The sequence below is a fragment of the Desmodus rotundus genome, chromosome 9 (assembly GCF_022682495.2).
Source record: "Desmodus rotundus isolate HL8 chromosome 9, HLdesRot8A.1, whole genome shotgun sequence".
NCBI lineage: Eukaryota > Metazoa > Chordata > Mammalia > Chiroptera > Phyllostomidae > Desmodus > Desmodus rotundus.
The window spans coordinates 39,574,003-39,593,688 of NC_071395.1; the positions used below are offsets into that span (position 1 = coordinate 39,574,003).

Genomic DNA, 19,686 nt, shown 5'->3' on the forward strand with positions numbered 1-19,686 from the left:
CTGGGGTTTGGGAACAATCCCCACAGCAGCAGGTGGTCAGACAACCCGACACCCCCCGAGGATTAGCTGCTCTGCCCCTCCCTCTCCGGGCACCCCAAGAGATTTGATGCCTCTGACTTTTCCACTTCACTTTGATTAAATTTCCTCATCTTTACCTATGAAGTCCCAGTCATTTGCTAATGCGCTTGATCCCCTCCCAGGTCCTCCTGTGTCACCAGTCGGCCACATGGCTGCACCTGCCTGAGTTGGGTCTGAGTTTCCTCACCCCTACTCCTGCCCCCGCTCCCCAACATACATACAGCCTGAACTGCCATCTGCCACCTGGGACTCTTAGGGCATCAACAGTGTTCTCAGTTAAAAATCTTACTTAACAAAAATCATAGGCTGGCTGCCTGGAGTAAGCATTTTCTCCTGCTTGTTTTAAGGAGACACAAAAGTGTGTGATATCTGTGTTTCTCAGTTCCAGATTTTTAAATTTTTTAAATTTTAAACATAAGTATAGGTTCTTCAGGAAGTTGCAAATATAGCACAGATGGTCCCAGTACCCTCCCCCGCCTTCCCCCAATAGTAACATCTTACAGAACTCTAAAAACATTCTAAAGACCAGGCAATTAACATAGTTACAATACTGCTAATTAGACTATAGATATTCGTTTCCCAAACTTCAGCTCCCATATTGGGCACATGCACCTACATGTGTGTGTATGCATTTCTGGGACAGCACACACACGACTAACCCATGTGTGCATGGAAACACCTGTGTCGAAGCTAATGAGTCACTCACTCACAGTATGCACACATATGTGCAAGTGGACTCAGATTCCTACACAGATGTGAGCATATGGACAGGTACACAGAGCTGATTACACAATACATGTAAAGGAACACTTGGACACACATGGGACTCACACCTGCCCACATGCAGCTCCAAACCTGTGTGGAAAAGTGCACACACTTGCAGCCACACCCATGCACAGCACACACCTGTTATCTATGTATGCATAGTCACACACATATTCAGACACCTATGCAAATATGCACACACAGCAACAACCGTGCAAGCAGGCACACACACATGCTGCCTTGCCCATATAATAACTCACGCTGGGAAAATCCACATAGATGATTATTATTATCATCACCCCCCTCCTTGAGTTGTACTGATCACCATGGTTTCAGGAGGATGTTGTCTGCTCTTGCCAATTTCTCTCTCTCTCTCTCTCTCTCTCTGGAAGGGGAGAGAAAGGAGGCTGTACCAAGGCCTTCAGTTGTAACCCTCACAGACCCCTTCCCAGGCTCTGTCTTATTCTAGTATTGGAGAAGGGGGACTTGGTGGTCGGGGTGGGGAACTTGAGGCTGGTTTACCAGGTCCCAAAGCAGGTGCTTGGGCCATTAGGACACCTTGCCCCTCGCCTGTGCCTGCCCCCTGGTGGCACTTTTGAAACTCTGAGTTCTTCCTCCAGCCTCTTACTCAATTCCTACACCTGACTTCTTGACACCCTCTCAGCCCCCAACACTAACAGATACCTTGATACCTCCAAACCTGAGCTCATGATCCTTCCTCGGCAAACCTGACCTTCATCAAGCCTCGCCACCACCCACGCTGCCTCACAGGCCAGAATCTTGGGGAATCCCCTTGACACTTTCTCTGCTCCTAACCCAAGTCCCCCTGCTCACACCCAGCTCAGTCCCAGCCAGCATCAGGATCAGAACCAGTCCAGGACATTTCCAACCGGGACACCCTCTCCCTCACTTTCACCCACACAAACCTGGTTGCAGCGCCTTTAATGGGGCATGTTCCCTCACACTTCAGGGCCTCTGCACATGCTGTGCCCACCTCCCAGAACTCTCTTTCCTCTCTGTGTCTTTTAGTAGTGTTGCTCCATCCTTCAGTCTCAGCTCCCCTGTCGGTAGGGAAGCCTGCCCTAGTCACGTGTCACATGAGCACTCGAGTCACCCTGCGCTTTTCTGCACCACCCTGGGTCAGACTGCTCGCTCGTTCAGCGTCCGTCTCACTTTCTTTATAGGTTACAAACTGCACAAGGGCAAGGATGCTTCTGTCTTGTTCATTGCTCACCTAGAACTAAGTCTGGCAGCAGCAGGTGCTCGGTAAACACGTGCTGAATGCACAAATGAATGAGGACGCTTCCAACACTAAGTCACACAACCGACAGAAGAAGAATGAGAGTCAGGCGGGCCCGGCCTATCAATGTCATTGGAACTGAAAAGAGAAGGAACAAGGATGGTCTCACTCGTTTTAAAGAAGACTTCATGGTCAAGAGCAGAGCGACCTCGAGTTCTGTGGAAGCGAAGCTCATGAACGTGGGATTGTGTCCGTACAGAGGTTTTCCTATGTGGGCACAAACTCTCAAGAGACGTTGCACTAAGCGGTGGAATAACGGAAACGCTTATTTTTCCTCTTCATGTCCTTCTGTAAGCTCTTTCACAACCTGCATTTTCCAATTGTACCGTAGTTGATAATGCAATTATCAGCTTGCAGTTGTAGGTAGTAGATAAGTCGTCATTTAAAAAAGACTTTAAAATGAGCACGCTTGCTGATAGGGCGATTCTGCCCCCAACCACTTACCTTAAGGAAGTAAATGTGAACGTGCACAAAGGTTTAGTCCCAAAAGGCTCTATCACAAAGTCGCTTTAACCCTGACCTGTGACCAACCAGCAGGTCCAATGATGGGGCACTTGTCACTCAAACTGTGGGGCAGCTGTATCAGGAAATATCACATAGGAGAGAATTTTAAGTCATGAAAAGATGTGTCCCATCTATTAAGTGAAATGCTGTGCTGAATGACTCAATTTTTGTAAATATGTGAATGAGAACACAGATGCATGGGGAAAAGGCGGGGGAGGGTATTAAACACTGTCGGCAGCAATTTCCTCCGCATGGGGTTGTCGTGGGTGACTTTCATTTTCACTGGTGCCTTTCTGTCATTACGAAACTATCTGCAGGGAACACGCACTCACAGAATAAGAAAAAGACAACAAAAACATTCTTTTTTGAACACATGAAATGAATGCAGTGGTACACGGTTGTGTGTGTACCTGTATGGCTGAAAATGGGCGTGTGTGTGCAGACGTAGTCCCAACCCCTTTCCCAGCGCACGCCGGGGGTTCTCTCCCTCAGCACTATTGACATCGGGGCTGATGTGTCCTGCTTGTGGGTGGGCCGTCCTGTGTATCATAGAATGTCAGCAGCCTCTACCCATTGTATGCCAGTAGCACCTTGAACCAACAATGTCTCTAGACATTGCCAAATGTTCCCTGGGGGGCAAACCCCCTGCCCAGTTGGCTACCGCTGGTGTAGGTAGACACAAGGCACGCAACCCTACATGACCCGCTACCCACACACAATCTCCATTTCTTGGGCCCCTGAGCTAGCTGTCACAGGTGGGCTAAGACACTCTGCAAGGGGCATGAGTGACACAAGGATTACGAGGCTCAGTCTTGTCAGAGAGCACTCACTCCCAAGCCCTCACCTGCCCAGCAGGGCCTCCCAGCAGCTGCCCTAAGCTGAAACCCGAGACCCCGTTCTCACCACTGGCTGGTGGCTGGAGACAGAGGCTGGGCAGGTAGGCACACTCAGGTCCACTGAGACACAGTGGTGAGTGAGCCAGGGGTGGTGTTCCAGGGGCCCAGGCAGGCTGGGCAGCAAATGAAGTGCCTGACCACAGCTTGGGAAATCTTACCCTGGTGAAACCAGACACTCTGAACTCAAAGATCCTTAGAAAGGGTCCTTAGACTCATTAGCATGTCTCAACCCCGAGCTGTGTGGGTACGAGTATTTGCTCTCCTAATTACAGATTGCTTCAATCACCGTCTTTCTTTAAAGTCATACATCATAGATCGCATATCCTCACCTAGGGGTGGTTCTCCTCCCTAGGGGACACTGGGCAATATCTGGGGACATTTGTGATTGCCACTGCATAGGGTAGGGTGCTACTGGCATCAACAGGTGGAGGTCAGGATGTGCTCCACACCCTACAATGCACGGGGCAGCCCCCACAGCAGGCAACCCGGCCCCAATGTCAGCAGTGCCAAGGAGGAGGAGAAACTGTGAGCTAGATTCACAGAACAAAAATCAGAAGAGGTCACTTTGTTTATTGCACATCCGGTATTTACCAGTCTAGCCATGTGTGGTGTCCATTAATTTTCAGAACCCCTGTAAGTGGTTAAGACTAGCATCACCCACATTTTCCAGATGACGAAACTAAAGCCCAGCAAGGAAAAGTGTCCAACGCAAGGTCACATAGCCAGTGAATGCTAGAGCTGGATATCTGGCCTGGAAGGGCTGGACACCTCGAAGCACCACTACCACCCATCCACCTGATGGTTTTATCACACAACCAGGAAGTCCTGTTTGCTGCTGGGACACCAGTATCTGGCATGAAGCAGGAGCTCAATAAGTGTTTGTTGAATTAATGAAATGAATTAGAGAGACCATAGGACAAATGCAAACCAAAAGCACCTATAAAAAAACTTCTTTGCTCTCTTTAAGTGTCATGGAAGACAAAGAGAGTGAATTCAGACAGGAACACCAAATGCAACATATGATTCTGATTATATCCCAGATCAAAAAAGAAAAGCATTATAAAGAACATGATGTAATGGTTAGCAAACTTTGAATATGAATTACATATTGAATAATAACATTGAGTCAATGTTCAATTTCATGCATTTGTTGCGTCCTAATTATGTAAGACAAGGTGACGACAACAAGATGTACTTGAGGTCTGTCTGGAGAAAGTCCCAGCATCGTTAATGTGATGAGGACGGTTTGCACGACATCAGTGTAAGCTGGCAGCCAAGGAGAGCAGACTGGAACGCACATGCGTGAACAATGATGACTTCACTGTACTAGTCAGTGGGTGCACTAGACGCTGTTGAGTGAGCGTGTGTACTGTGTGGCCGTCACATTCAAAATGACTGAGAGAGTAGAGCAACGAATCTGCATCAAATTTTGCGTTAAGCTTGAACATTCCTCTGCAGAAACCATTCTGATGACTCAGAAAGCCAGATATAGGCAATGACGATTGGCAGCTTCATCATGACAACATGGGTACTCAGTCATCACGTCTCATGTGGAAGTTTTTGGCAAAACATCGAATCACTCAGGTGACTCAGCCCAGGTACAGCCCAGATTTGGCACCCTGTGACTTCTGGCTTTTCCCAAAACTAAAATCACCTTTGAAAAGGAAGAGATTTTAGACCATTGATAAGGCTCAGGAAAATATGATAGGCCAGATGATGGTGATTGGGAGAACTGTATGAGGTCCCCAAGTGCCTACTTTGAAGGGGACTGGGGTGTCATTGTACAATGTTTCTTGTGTCTCGTATCTTCTTCAATAAATGTCTCTATTTTTCATATTACATGGCTGAATACCTTCTGGACAGACCCTGTATATTAAAATGTTAAATATTGCTGTTTTAAGCTACTAAGTTTTGGAGTGATTTGTTACACAGCAATAGCTAACTAATGCACTATTAGCATTATTATGATTACTAGAGTAAGTTTTATAAAGCGAATTAGTATATGGGCAGAGACCCTGCATTCTTAGCTAGGTGCTGGCGCCTCCTGAACCTGTTTCCTCATCTGTAAAAGGGATTTTTATAGGATGTAATGAAGATGAAATGCAGGTAAAGTCCTTGGCTGAGGCACTGCACCTAAGACTAGTCAGGTGTAGGGGCACCTGTAATGAGGATGATGATTTCAGGGACAGGGACTGTGTCATCTCTATCTTGTCTGGTGTCATCCCTCTCTGAACACAGGCTCTGAGCCTGGTGGGCTTTTCAGCAACTATTTGTTAATACAACATCTGTGTATCTATATTCTCTCTGTACACCCTGCCTGTGCCTGGGGGAGTCCCTGGCCTGGGTCGCATCTGTGTTGGCAGAGTGCATGCCCCCTGTCTGGGTCTGTTACCTTAAACTTGGTGTGTACACCCACCTGGATGTCAGTTCCATGGGGGCCTCATGGAGCCTGGGTTGAGGGGCTGGGGCCCGGGAAGAGCTAGGGGAGGGAAGCAGCTTGCCTCTGTCTCCCAATCCCCCCTCCTCACTCTCCTGCCAAGTCTCCAGACCCTCTGCACAGCCACTTCTCTCCCACACTTGTCAGGGAGGACGAGCGGCAGGCGTTGCCTCGGCAACACTGGGATGCCCAGCAACAAGTCCACCGTGCACATCACGTGTTTGGAGTGGACCAATCCGAGGGCCCGCCTGGAAGCAGGTCAGCCTGGGCCAAAGTCCGCCTCCCTTCCTCCTCCCACCCAGGCAAGAGCTCGGAGCTAATTACCGTAATTGCGGTGGGGGAGCTCCGGCTGCGCGGGAGCTGAGGCTGGGGGCTGGGGGCTGGGCAGGCCCCGAGGAGCTGAGGGGGGAGGGCAGGGAAGCAGAACCCTTTCCTTCCTGCAGCTTCGCCACTGCTTCCATACCCTCCATGAAAGAGCTCGTTAGGCGCCTACTGCGTACATTTACTGTAGGGGAGGAGGGTCGGAACACTTGCAGAGCGAGTGGGAAACCGTAGCCGTCGGCCTTGGTGAATCTGAACGTGGGGGCGCGAATCAGAGCGATGGGTTTAACTCAACATTTGGGGTCTCAAAGGAATGGCTCGATCACTGTGGGCTGTACTCACACACACACACATACCATATTCCACTTTGTCTCAGTTTCCTCATGCAGAAAAACGCGAAAAATACACTCTTGAAGGGAGTGTGTAAAAAGACAGCTCTGAGCAGATTGGGTTTGAATTCAGTCTCTGCCATTTACTGCTCCGTGACTCCAGATGAGTCCTTTACCCTCCTGAGCCTCTGATTCCTCATCAATGAAGAAATCAAACAAATATGGGGATCTCAATATTTACGTGGGAGTTGTATTTATTGAGAGAATGTATGTGAAGCATACAGTAGGCATTTAATAAACAGAAGATCATCATCATCACCATGGTCCCTGCTCTCACTCAGGAGCTGTGAGACTTTCAAGCACCATTTAACGGCTCTAAACTCAGTTTTTTCCACAGATGAATGAAGAGATTAAACAGGTATGCCGAAGAGGCAGCCTCTGGGGTTTGTTCCCTCATAGGATTTTTTCAAAGAGCCCAAATCGGGGACTTCCACATGAAATACCCCTAGATGAGTTTGAATTTTTGATTCCTGGACTGGTGGATCTCTTAAATTCCTTCCAGTTCTTTGCTTTATTCATTCTTTCATCAACAAACACTAATTGAGCAACTACTGTGTACCTGGCCCTCTGAGTCTGAGTCCTCAGCTTCCTTGCTGAGAACAGAGGCTCCAAGGGCCAGCTTTGTCATTGACCACAGGAAGTGGCCCAGGAGCTCCGTGGACAAGAGGCTGGATCTGTACTTCTTTCAGGTTCTCCAAAACTGCTTCCCACCTCCAGGCCTTTGCAAATGCCCTTCCCTTTGCACCTCTTATTCCCTCTGCCTGGCAGGCTCTGCTCACTGATCGGCTCTTTCTCACCTTTCCTGTCTCCGCACAAAGGGCACAGCCTCTGAGTTACCTCACTGACACATCTTACTCCCTTCCACCACTGTTACTGCCAAGGATTCTGTTCCTGTCGCTTCCTTCACTGCCAGGACAGGCAGTCAAAGGAAGGATGGGAAGGGTTGTACCAGGAATTTTGTTAATACATGAAGCACCTCTGAAAGCTGAGAAGAGAGAACACATTGTTTGGTGTTCATTCAAGGTCCTTCCAGGACTCAGGGTTGGACAGGAAACTAAGTCCATAGAGGCTTGGCTTTCCTCATCGACTCTACAGCCTGAGAGCCACCCTTTGGAGACTGGATGCTGGTCCCACTCAGCACACAGACATTAACCACACAATGTGGCTACAGGGGTGGGCTCTGGTTTTGAACAACACCTCTCCCTCCTTCCCCTGCTGTGTGAGCCTGCGCAGGTGTCCCAATCTCTCTGTGCCCACTTCCACCTCTGGGAAATGGGGCTAGTAGCACCAAGCTTGGGATGTTAATGTAAGGATCAGACAAGGTTTAGAGAGCCCTTACTTAGTAAGTGCTCAATAAATGCGAGCTGGCCTTATTACGTAAACAGAAAAGGGGTTTATTGAAAGGATGTTTGAGGGCCAGAGAACCATCAGGAAAGCTAGAACATTGGTTTTGGAAACTGGCAGGTGTGAGAGAGGAGTCGTTTAGGGGAGCAGCAGGATGGCTTGGGGGGAAACATCCAGCCCCAGCCAGCCGCCTTCTCTTGGTGTGACCATAAGCTAGCAGTCTGACCTCTGTGTTCTTCCCTCCTCCCCAGGGACAAAGCTCCATGTTCTGGCCTCTTGGATCGATGTGAGAGCAGGGAAGATAACCTGAGGGTTCCAGAAGGTTCTGGAAGGCCTTAACCTGGTACATACAGAAATATCCCTTAATATCTACTGTTAGGGCCCAATGTTTGTGGCACATTGTGCTTGTTGCTAGGGCTGCAAGGGAGTATGGGAGAGCCAAGAAAAAGAGTGCCAGAGAGAGGGGTGGGAAAGCCTTGTTCTAGTCCTGCTGGGTCCCTGACAGGCTTTGTGAACCAGGGAAAGTTACTTTCCCTCTCTTGGCCGCACCCAGATGAGAGTGAGGGAGCTCCGTAATAGGAAGACCTCCTTTCAGATCCCTCCTCTGCCCCTACTTGCTGAGTGTCCTTGGGGGAACATCTTCACTTCTCTAAGCCTTGGTTTCTACATCTGAAAAATGAGATTCAGTAACTAATTATGCTGCACAGTGGCTGTGAGAAGTAATTTAGAGCATTCATTCATTCAATGACTATCGATTCCAGGCATTGGGAAATACAGTGGGATTAAAATGGGCAAGATCCTTGCTCTTGGACGATCCATAAAGCTCTTAAACAAATAAATGAGCATCAGCATTATAATAATTATTATATATAGTCTTTCAGTATGCATTTATATGTTATTATATATTTTATTATATGTAAAATGTGCAGTGCTTGGCACAAAATAGATGCTCAGGAAACACTAGCTGGGATTATTGCAATAATCCCAGGATACACACTGAGATTCTCTCCTCTCTCTCCAGGTCTGAAGTGTTAAAGTTCCTGGGGTAATTTCACTGGGCGCTGGGCACTGAGACCTTCATTAGGGATTCCCTGGAGGCCTCAGGTGAGGAGGGTGGCCTCTGTGTGGTCCTGTTTGTGTGTTCTGCCCCTTCTGGGTAAATGCCTCCATTAATCTCCCCCTGCCTGGGCTGGAGGGTCAGGTTTCAGGCCCAGGCAGATGTTGTCCAGAGTAGCCTTGTTTCCTTAATCCTCAGGGCTCCAGAAACTGTCCTTAGAAGAGAGAACAACAGGCTTGCTGAGGCCACCATCTGTGCAGTCTTGATTTATAAATGCTCATGAGGGTGGCAGGAACAAGGTCTCTATAGTAACGGCCGAGGAAGGGGCTGTGTGTGTGTGCGCATGTATCAGGCAGGGAACAGGGAGGAAGAATCACCCGAGACCCTTATTCCTAAATCTTTTTTTCTACTGTGATGAGCTTTTAATTAATACTCATTGCTGGCTTATTATCCCTGGAGATAATTAGCTACTCTTCCTAACTGGAGCCCTCATGGGGGACATTCTTTAATGAGACTCATTCATTTCTGCCCACCTGCACCTGCCCTTCTCCCGGGACACAGGCAAATGTTGCAGATTCTAGGGACCCAGAGGGGAGAAAACAGACCAAAGGGGACACTCACTGAGATTCCCAATGAGATGACAAGGGCAGAACCCAAATTAGCAAGGGCATAGTAAGTAATTAAAAACCACTAGCTATGGCTATTCTGAAAGGCAGAATGGAGCCTCCTAAGGGACCAGTGTCTGCAAGGGAAAGTCAATGCCTCTGTTTAAATGGACCAGTTAGCCTGGCTGGCATAGCTCAGTGGATTGAGCGTGGGCCTGCGAATCAGAGGGTTGCTGGTTTGATCCCCAGAGTAGGGCACATGCCTGGGTGGCCAGCCAGGTCCCCAGTAAGGGGGCACATGAGAGGCAACCACACACTGATGTTTCTATCCCTCTCTTCTTCCCTTTCCCTCTCTCTAAAGATAAAAAAAATCATTAAAAAACATATTAATATCAATAAAAGCAAGATTACAATAAATAATATTATCAGAAATAAAATAGGACATCATTATAAATAAATAAACAAACAAACAAACCAGTTAGACCCAAAGGCAAGCAAAAGAGGTAAGAGGAGGAAGGCCTCTGCAACCAAGTGGTGTTGAGTTTAAACGTGTCAAGTCCAGAGCCTCCTCTTGACCTTTGCACATCATGTTCCTTCTATCAGTAAGACAATTCCTGCAACTTCACCTAGCTCACTCCTTCTCAGCCTTAGGTCTCAGTTTATACAGTGGTACCTCCTCCAGGAAGCCCTCTTTAGTTTGTCCCCCATCTTCTTCCATCTGGACTGTGGCAGGTGACCCCCTTGGGTTCTCGCAGTACCCTGAGTCTCTTCAGTCACAGCTTTGTTCACTCTGAGCTGTAATATCCTGGGAGTATCTATCTCTTCAACTAGATTTTTTATTGAGGATTATGTAGGATTGTGTTCTCCTATATATACTGCTAAGTGAAAACAGCATGTTTTTCAAGATGTGTATAGAATGCTACCTTGTGCATTAAAGGGGGAAGAAGTCATTGCACACTGCTTAGGTGGCTAAAAAAGAAGCTGACAATACCAAGTGCTAACAAAGATTTCAAGCAAAAGAAACATTCATCCACAGCTCACAGGAATGCAAAATAGTACAGCCACTTTGGAAAAAAAGTTGGGCAGTTTCTTAAAAGTCAAATATGCCTGCCCTGACCAGGGGGCTCAGTTGGATGGGTATCATCTTGCAAAACAAAAGGTTGTCAATTCGATGCCTGGATTGTGAGTTTGGGTCCCTGGTTGGGGCATGTACGAGAGGCAACTGATCGATGTTTCTCTCTTACATAGATGTTTCTCTCCCTCCCTTTCTCCTTCCCTTTCCCTCTCTCTAAAAATAAATAATTTTATTAAAAAAAACATATCCTTACCATATGGCCCAGATATCCCACTCCTATGTATCTCTGGAGAGAAATCAAAACATCCTGTCCACACAAACACTTGTATGTGAATATTTCTAGTAGCTTTATTCATAATCCCCCAAACCCAGAGACGTCCCTGAGCCCAGTGTCCCTGCACTGGTGAATGACTAAACAAACTATCCTCCACCCACATAACGGAATGCCACATGGTAACAAGAAGAAGCTGATTCCTGATGCACACAACAACACGCATGAATCTCCAATGCACTGTGAGGAGTGAAAGAAGCCAGAAACTGTAAGCTGCACATCATGTGATTCCATTTAAATGATGTTCTGGAAAAAGCAAAACTATAATGATGACAATCAGATCAGCGGTTACGAGTGATTAGGGGTGGGGTGGAGATAGCCAGGGGGCACAAGGGAACTTTTTGGGGTGAAGGAAACTGTTATGTATCTTGACTACAGTGTTGGATACATAATTGCACATTTGCCAATTGTCAAAATTTATAGAACTGTACACCTAAAATATGAATGTTACTGTTTATAAATTATACCTCAATATACCTGGCTTTAAAAGTGAATTCTGCCCTGGCTGGTGTGGCTCAGTGGACTGAGTGCCGGCCTGTGAACTGCAAGGTCACTAGTTTGATTCCAAGTCAGGACACATGCCTGGGCTGTGGGCTGGGTCCCCAGCTGGGGGAGTGCAAGAGGCAACTGATTGATGTATCTCTCACACATCAACATTTCTCTCCTCTCTTTCTCCCTCCCTCCCCCTCTCCCTAAAAATAATAAATAAAATCATTTAAAAAACCTTCTTAAAGTTAAAAGATCAAGTGTGGGGAGGGTGACGTATAAAATTATATATGTGTGAGGACCTCTGGAAGGGGCAGGAAAGGAATGGACAGTTGATAGAGTTTAGATATTGGAGCTGCAGACAGGGTTCCCATCCCAGCTACAGCCTCTGATCACTGCAGTCTCTGGGGAAGGGAGCTTGCCTCTGCCACATCTGTAAAACAGGGCATTTCACACCTGCTCTGCAGCATAGAAGAACTGACATATAGAAGAATCTCAGAACCCTAGGCATGAAGACTTTCTCTGCTCTCCGGGAGGTACAAAGGAGACCACAAGTGAAGGCAATATTAGGGGTGGAAGAGTGGTGATGGGCATGAGTTTTGGAGCCAAGAGACAGAGCTGTATTTAAATCACAGCTCTGCCTCTTGATAGCTGGAGTTATCTTATTACTACAAGCCCACCTCTCTGCAAAAGGGATGGACACACAGGACAATGAAATGCACTGCATGATCCTGAACTGAATCCCACTTTGGGAAGAAATGCCATGAAGGACAGTGGAGAGGCAACTGATGAAACTGGAATGTAGACTATGGATTAGAGAGTAGTGTTGTCAAAATTTTAACTTCATGGTTGTGATTATCTCATTGTAGTTACATAGGAAACTGTCCTTGACCTTGGGGAATGTATGCTGAAGTATTTAAGAATGAAAGGGCAGTTGTGTCTGCCACTTATATGGTTGAAACAGAGACAAAGATGTATGTAGAGAAAAAGGCAAAGATAAAGCGAACGTTGGCAAAATGTTAACAATGTGTGGGTGAATCTAGGTAAAGATGATATGGAAGTTCATTGCACTTTCCTACAACTTTCCTGTGAGTCTGAATATTTTTTTTCAAAGTGAAAAGGTTAAAAGGAAAAGAAGGAGAAGAAATGAACAAACAAAGCAGCCATTTCCAGGCTACACCCCCATTTCTTCTTCTTCCTTTGGTAGCAAGTTCTCTGCTCCTCCTTTGGAACTGTGAAGCCAGAATGAGCCTCTGTATGGAGGCAGAATGCAGAAGTTAGAGTTTTTCAGATGAGTCATACACTTGACAGTGGATTTGTTGAGTACCTACTATGTGTCGGAATTCCAAATAGCTTCTGTGCCCCCACCCCATGGGTTTGACTGAGCTTTTTCCCAGTGCATGGGTGGAGTTAAACCTTGGTTTGGGCATCTTTGTTGACAAACCTTATCTGACATTCCTGGATCCATGGGTGATCTGCAGGCAGCTCATCTGTGAGCTCCAATTCCACAAAAGAAGCAGCCCTCTTAGGGGACTTTCATACTAGGGAGAGCACAAGCTAGGACACAAATCCCTCTACTGTCATGCATACTATTCTGAAGAAGAGTTACTTTTTCCTGGCTTCACCCTCCCAAAAGGATGCTTAGTTGCTGAATTCATAAATGTGCCTCCCCAGTGCCTAATACAATAAAGTTGTTTTGAGTGAATGGATAGGATGTCTCAGAAAATAACAATAACTACATTGTTGGAAAATTCACCAGGTCCAGACATTTTTTCTAATGCCATGCCAAGCTGCACAGGAGCCTGAGGTAAAAGGAAAAAATCAGGAATGCAGATCCTGTCTTTATTTAAAATGTTGATATTTTATTTATTGTGGATTTTGTACGTCAATTTTTATTATTTAAAACATTGCATTGAAAAATTATTTATTTATTTATATTTTTACTTTTGAATTGTGTTTTTTAAAAAATATTTTATTTATATTTAGAGAGAGGGGAAGGGAGGGAGAAAGAGAGGGAGAGAAACATTGATATGTGTGAGAGACACATCGATTGGATGCCTCTCACACACCCCCAACTGGGGAACTGGCCTGCAGTCCAGGCATGTGCCCTGACTCGGAATCAAACTGGTAACCTTCCAGTTTGCAGGCCGGTGCTCAATCCACTGAGCCACACCAGCAAGGGCATGCATTAAAACATTATTCATTTTGATTACTGAGGGTTTTGTGTGTGTGTGTGTCCCCTTAAACTTTGTTCCTGAGGCAAGTGCCTCCCTCACCTTAGTCCTGACCCTGATTATTTATTTCCAACGTGCAATCTACACCATGGCATTATTTTTTCATCACAATGCTTTGAGAATATACTACTACTATTACCACCATTTTATAGTTGAGGAAGCTGAAGCACAGAGAGGTTCAACTGTGCCCAAAGTCCCACAGCAAGGAGGAGAAAAATCTGAACTTGAACCCAAGTTTGGGTGCTTTTTGTCACAGAGCCTACTCGGTAAAGCAAAACAATAAACTAAGTTATGAGGTGGGTGTTGGGTCAAGAAATCAGAGGGTCTGGCCTTGAGTCCCACCTCTGCTCCAGGTTCCTCTGAGCCCTACATTCACACAGACCTCAGTTTCCCATCTGGAACTGGACTTAAATATTCTGACCCTCACCTGTGTCACCCCCAACACAATTTACCAGCTTTCTCTCTCCTGATCCAGCAATAGCACACGCTGCACATGGAGAGAAACAGGTACTGACTGAGCCAGAGCTCCTAAGCCTACGAGGAGCTCAGAGATCCAGGAGGGGGTTGGGCCAAGTGGGGAGATCCTAGGGGCTACAATGAACGTTCCCTCCCCCTTCAGAAAATCCCCAACCCAGTTTTTTGGCAGATGCCACTCTTTTATTCTGAAGCCGAGGCCACAACCTATGAGGTAATCTTTGGAGCTGCATTCGAAGTGGAGTCCCATTGGCCAGCTGGTGAAGCCCCTCCCCAGGTTCCCGGTGTCCCGCCTTCCCCAAAGCCCATAAAAGCGCAGTCCCCGCCTCAGCAGTCACTGGAAACCTGCATCTGCCTACGAGACTGGAAGGAGGTGAGAGACACAAGGGAGGGACTTAAGCCGCGTGGAAGAAGGGTGGTCTGGGGGACCTGGTACCCCGGGTATGGGGCTGGCTTGCAGGTCAGTGCTTGGACATCTTCCCAGAAAGCGACAAAGACGGCGAAGTTTGACGGTCTGGAAAGCAGAGACCAGCCGGGCTGACTACCTGCTAGGTAAGACCTGGGGACCTGGAACGAGGTAAGGTATGAGTCCTAGTTGCTACCTCTCCGAGTCTCCCCCTTTGCCATTATGAAGAACCCCAGGAAGAGGATCGGCGAGAAAATAAATTTTGAGGAGGGGGTTCCCAAGAGTCAGAGGAACAGAGGACGGAGGGTAGTGGGTTGAACCGAGGAAGAGAGGAAAGTTAAGTTTTTCTTCAGCACGGATGTTAAGGACAGCTGTCCGATGACCACGGAAGGAAATTGCTATTTATTTCAGCACCGAGTCTCTGGACAGCGCCTCTCGGGGTCCAGGAAGGGAACCGCGACCTGCTTCAGCATAAGGTTCTGGAGAGCTCCGAGCGGGGTCTCCGGCCGACTTCGTTTCAGCACCAGGACACCGGACAGCTCCCCAGGTGAAGGAGAACCCCAGTACCTTACTGGGGGACCAGAGTGTGGTCTGCGGTGTCTGACGTTTCTGGAGACTTGCCCCTCATTTAACGGATTCTTCAATGCATTATTTTACAGATGAGACGAAACCGAACACAGAAACCTGTAATTCCCAACAGGTAAAATGACCAATCCGTAGGATTGTGGGGGAACAGGTGCCTGCCAAGATGACATTATTGTGGTCCTTCTAGACTTCTGTGGGAAACACTGTGTCAAGTGTTTTACATACATTATATCATGCCACCTTCAACCTTAGGACATGGGGGTTATTACATCCAGGTGACAACTGAGGAAACTGAGACCCAGAAAGAGGCAGGTATACAACTAGCCTGAGGGGTCTCAGGCCAAGGGTGAACATGCAAGTCAACCCCACATCCTTCCAATTACAAATTCCATGTTTCATGAGTGGGAGTTGGGTCCTTGGAGATCAGACCCTTTCACTCCCCAGGAGGACCAGGAGTAGAAGACAGGAGGCAATGGAGAAGCAAGAAGTTCACATCTACAACTTGGCTCAGGTGAGCGGAAAGAGCTGGGTTGGGGGATATCAGACAAAGGGCAAAGGGTGGCAAAGAAGACTGGAGCGGTTGTGGTCTAGTGCTGTGTGGAAGACTAGTGATTTTGTTGTTCTGGTGTACTATGACAACAAGTCACAGCTTCCTCATAGCGTGGACTCCCATCAACCTCCGCCCAAGATGGACAAGCAAGTGTAGGGGGCCGAAAGCCAGGAAGGAATCACTTCCACTCAGGGGGTGAGCTGGCTAGCTGTTTGGGACAAGAACAGGGGAGGGAATAAAACAGGGACATGCTCCCCTTGAACACATAGCAATGTGCCATGTATGGTTTTGGCCATGTCACTCATATGCCACCCACAGGCCTGAACATACAAAATATCTGACTCTGAACCCAGGGCCTTGACCACCTCCCTACACTTTCCTGGGGAATCAATGAGGGAATGGTGCTTGAAGCCCTCCCTAGACCAGGATTCTACTGAGACATTTCAATAAAAAATCTAGGAATAATTTATTTTCTCCCTCATCCTACCATCAGTTCCATGGACCAACTACAGGACAGTGTAAATTTGTGGCTGGTAGGTGAGTTGTGGTATCATCAAGGCTCACTCCCAGTTCTCTGCGACATCTTAATCAAATCATAGACACTACATCAAAGTCATTCCAGCCTCAGAGCCTTTGCCTTTGCTGCTTCCTCATCTTGGAACGCTCTGCTTCCCGGAGTGCCCCACAGCTCCCTCTGACTTCTTATCCAAGCTTCACTTCATCAATGGAAACTCCTTGTGGCCTCACCATCATCCCTGTCAAGTCTGTATACTCTCATAGTTCTGGAAATCTTCTCTCCAGTACTTCCTCCAATTATTGTTAACTTTACAAAAACTGCCTGTTGCCCTCATTATACTGTGAGCTCCGAGAGGGCAGAGAATGTATTTGTATTATTTCACTTCCGTATCCCCAGCACCCAAACCATGGCCTGCCACACAGCAAATGCTCAATAAACATTCGTTGAATCAATAAAGGCTCAGAGAATAAGCCAATGCATTAATCAGTAAATGAATTGATGGCCTTGGCTGGTGTGGCTCAGTAGATTGAGTGCCATCCTGCGAATGGAAAGGTTACCGGTTCGATTCCCAGTCGGGGACATGCCTGGGTTGTGGGCCAGGTTCCCAGTTGGGGGAGTGTGAGAGGCAACTGATGTCTCTTGCACATCAATGTTTCTCTCCCTCTCTTTCTCCCTCCCCTCCCCCTCTCTAAAAATAAACAAATAATATCTTTTTAAAAAATGAATTGATGGTTTCAGCACACACATGAAGATCCTGCTTCTCCTTGGTCTTCCCCAGAGAGATACCGTAGGGTGCTGCAGGTGTTTATTGGGGAGTGTGATTAAATTTGTGGACACTCAAGGGCCAGCCAGCCAACTAATAGCCCCAGGAGAGAGCCAGGCTCATTTAATTAGCAATTACCAGGCATTGATTCCTCATTAGCTCTGGCAACCCCCGTCTCCCTTCTCAGCCCCAGACAAATGAAATCTTTCTCTCTCCGGGAGTACTGCCTCAGCGAGTTCATTAACAAGCAGAGAAAATACAATTACAAGACACCTACATGCCAGAGGCACTTTGAGAATGGGTGGGGAAAGGGGTTCAATGTCTGGGTTAAGGCTAATTGTGAGAGATTTTTGTTATATATAGAATCACCCTTTGGGAATGGGAGAGCATTTAGACTCAAAAAAAAAAGAGACACCCAGATACTGCCCTTTAGGGATGCCCATGAAAGAAGAGATTCTGCCCTGGTATTTCTATGAACGTCCCCCCTGGGTGCCTCACAATCACTCCAAATTAACCATTTCAAACTGAACACCCAATCCACCTGACCCCCACTTCACCCTCCGTCCATGTTCCCATCAATGTGGCAGCCTTTCCACACCCCAGAGTCCCTCCCCTCCTCATCCATTTCCCCAGCCCTGCATTTGCCAACGCGAGTCATTCTGGGCAAATCCATTCTCTTCTCCAGCCCTCTGCCTCCATCACTGCCTGGTTGTCCCATGGCCTCTTCCTGCCCAAAACACACACACAGTCAACTTATTCTCCACATGCAGTGAGGAGTCTTTCTAGAACATAAATATAATCAAGTCCCACCATTGCCTTTAACACTTTCAAGTCTCCCATTGCCTGGATGAAATTCAAATTTCAAAATGCAGCCTGGCCCATCCAAGATGAGAGTACTGCCTATCATTTTCCCACCAGCTACACTCAACAACTAGCCCGCCCAGGACCATCTTGGATTTCTCTAGGAAGCTCATAGAGCATGCAGATTCCTAGGGCCCTCCCAGTTTCAATAAGCCAGAGGTGAGGTGAGCCCCAGCATCTGCATTTTGACCAGCTTCCCCACTGATTCTTTTTTAAAAACTTTTATTTGTTGATGAGAGAGAGAGAGAGAGAGAGAAATATCAATTTGTTGTTCCACTTATTAATGCATTCTTGGCGTCTTCTTGTATATTCCTTGACCAGAGACTGAACCCGAAACCTTGGTGTATAGGGATGATGCTCTTACTAACTGAGCTACCTGGCCGGGGCCCCACTGATTCTAATTTAGGGGAATCCTTCCTTTGATTAAAAAAAAAGGATTACCAAGAAAACCACCAAGATTTATTTCTCCCAAATACTTCTGGGAGGGGGGCCCTCATTTAATCTCACCAGTTTCATCATTACCACCACCATGCCCAGATCAGTGTTAGCACCCAGTAAGTACTCAGTTGAGATAAACACTGGTGTCTGAGACCGTTTGTCAGACACAGAAACACGAAGGCCACATGCACCTGTAAAGATGAGCCATCAACTGCAGTGGATCTGGGAACATCTGATCTGAAGGGACAACCCATTGAGCTTTCCTATTACATCTGGTCAGTGTCCAATTATCTTCATTTGGGATTCCATGAAAGTGGAGCCCGAGACAAGGAAAGTGATTCCAGGAATGAAGGAACCAGAGTGAGGCAAAGAAGCAGGGAGCGCCAACATGTGGGGATATAGTCCAATTACTCTAACAGACTCAAAATAGCAGTGGCTTAAACAAAGGGAAGTTTATTTTCTTCCCTTTGACTCAGCAATTCCATGCCTAGACTTACACATGAGAAATGAATTTCTACTTCCACAGAATGAAGGAAAGAAAGAAGAGAGGGAGGGAGGCCGATCAGTTTCTCTTGAGCAATTGATGAAGTCCGCACCTGGGCCACTTCCCTTATCAGCTCTCAAGTGGTGCAAGGGCCACTTGGCACTTGCCTTGGCCTGGTTTCTAGCACCCCAGGGCTAGAAACCAGGCAACTAGGGACAGCCCTATTGTCCTGGAGTTTGGAAAATTATTTAAATTAGCAATGCCAGGAATCCCAGGAAACCTAGCTAACTCAACAGGCTTGCCCTGCACTAGCTGCCCCTACAGCTCCAGTTTACTGTCCCCCCATCCCTGGGTAAAGCCTCGTATTCTCTTCTTTGAAGCCCCAACAAACAAAGGGTTCTGACTTTCTTGTATGAGAGTCATTGTGTTGTGTTTCTCCATAAAAACTTTAAATCTCATAAAATAAATAAATAGAGAATAATATTTGCATTTTAACCATCTTAAAGTGACAATTCAGAGGGATGTAGTACTTCACAAAGTTTTACAACCATCCCCGCTACCTAGTTAATTCTAGAACATTCCATCACCCCAAAAGAACACAGTTTCTATTGAGCATTCACTCCCCACCCCCCTCTTCCTGCAGCCCCTGGCAACCGTTAATGTGTTTTCTGTCTCTGTGGATTTGCCTCTTCTGGGCATTTCATTTCAATGGGCTCAGGACTATGTGGCCTTTTGCATCTGGCTTTTTTCACCCAGCAGCATGTTCTCAGGGCTCATCCATGTCGT

The 19,686-nt window shown here is 47.0% G+C and overlaps 1 long non-coding RNA gene across 1 annotated transcript; it reads left to right on the forward strand.

The window, feature by feature from the left end:
• The first annotated feature begins 14,776 nt into the window (after positions 1–14,776).
• On the forward strand, positions 14,777–16,770 carry LOC123480611 (uncharacterized). Its single transcript, XR_006656693.3, has 5 exons — positions 14,777–14,848; positions 15,114–15,249; positions 15,362–15,402; positions 15,732–15,798; positions 16,331–16,770. It is a non-coding gene; the product is annotated as an uncharacterized lncRNA (long non-coding RNA).
• Positions 16,771–19,686: the final 2,916 nt, after the last annotated feature.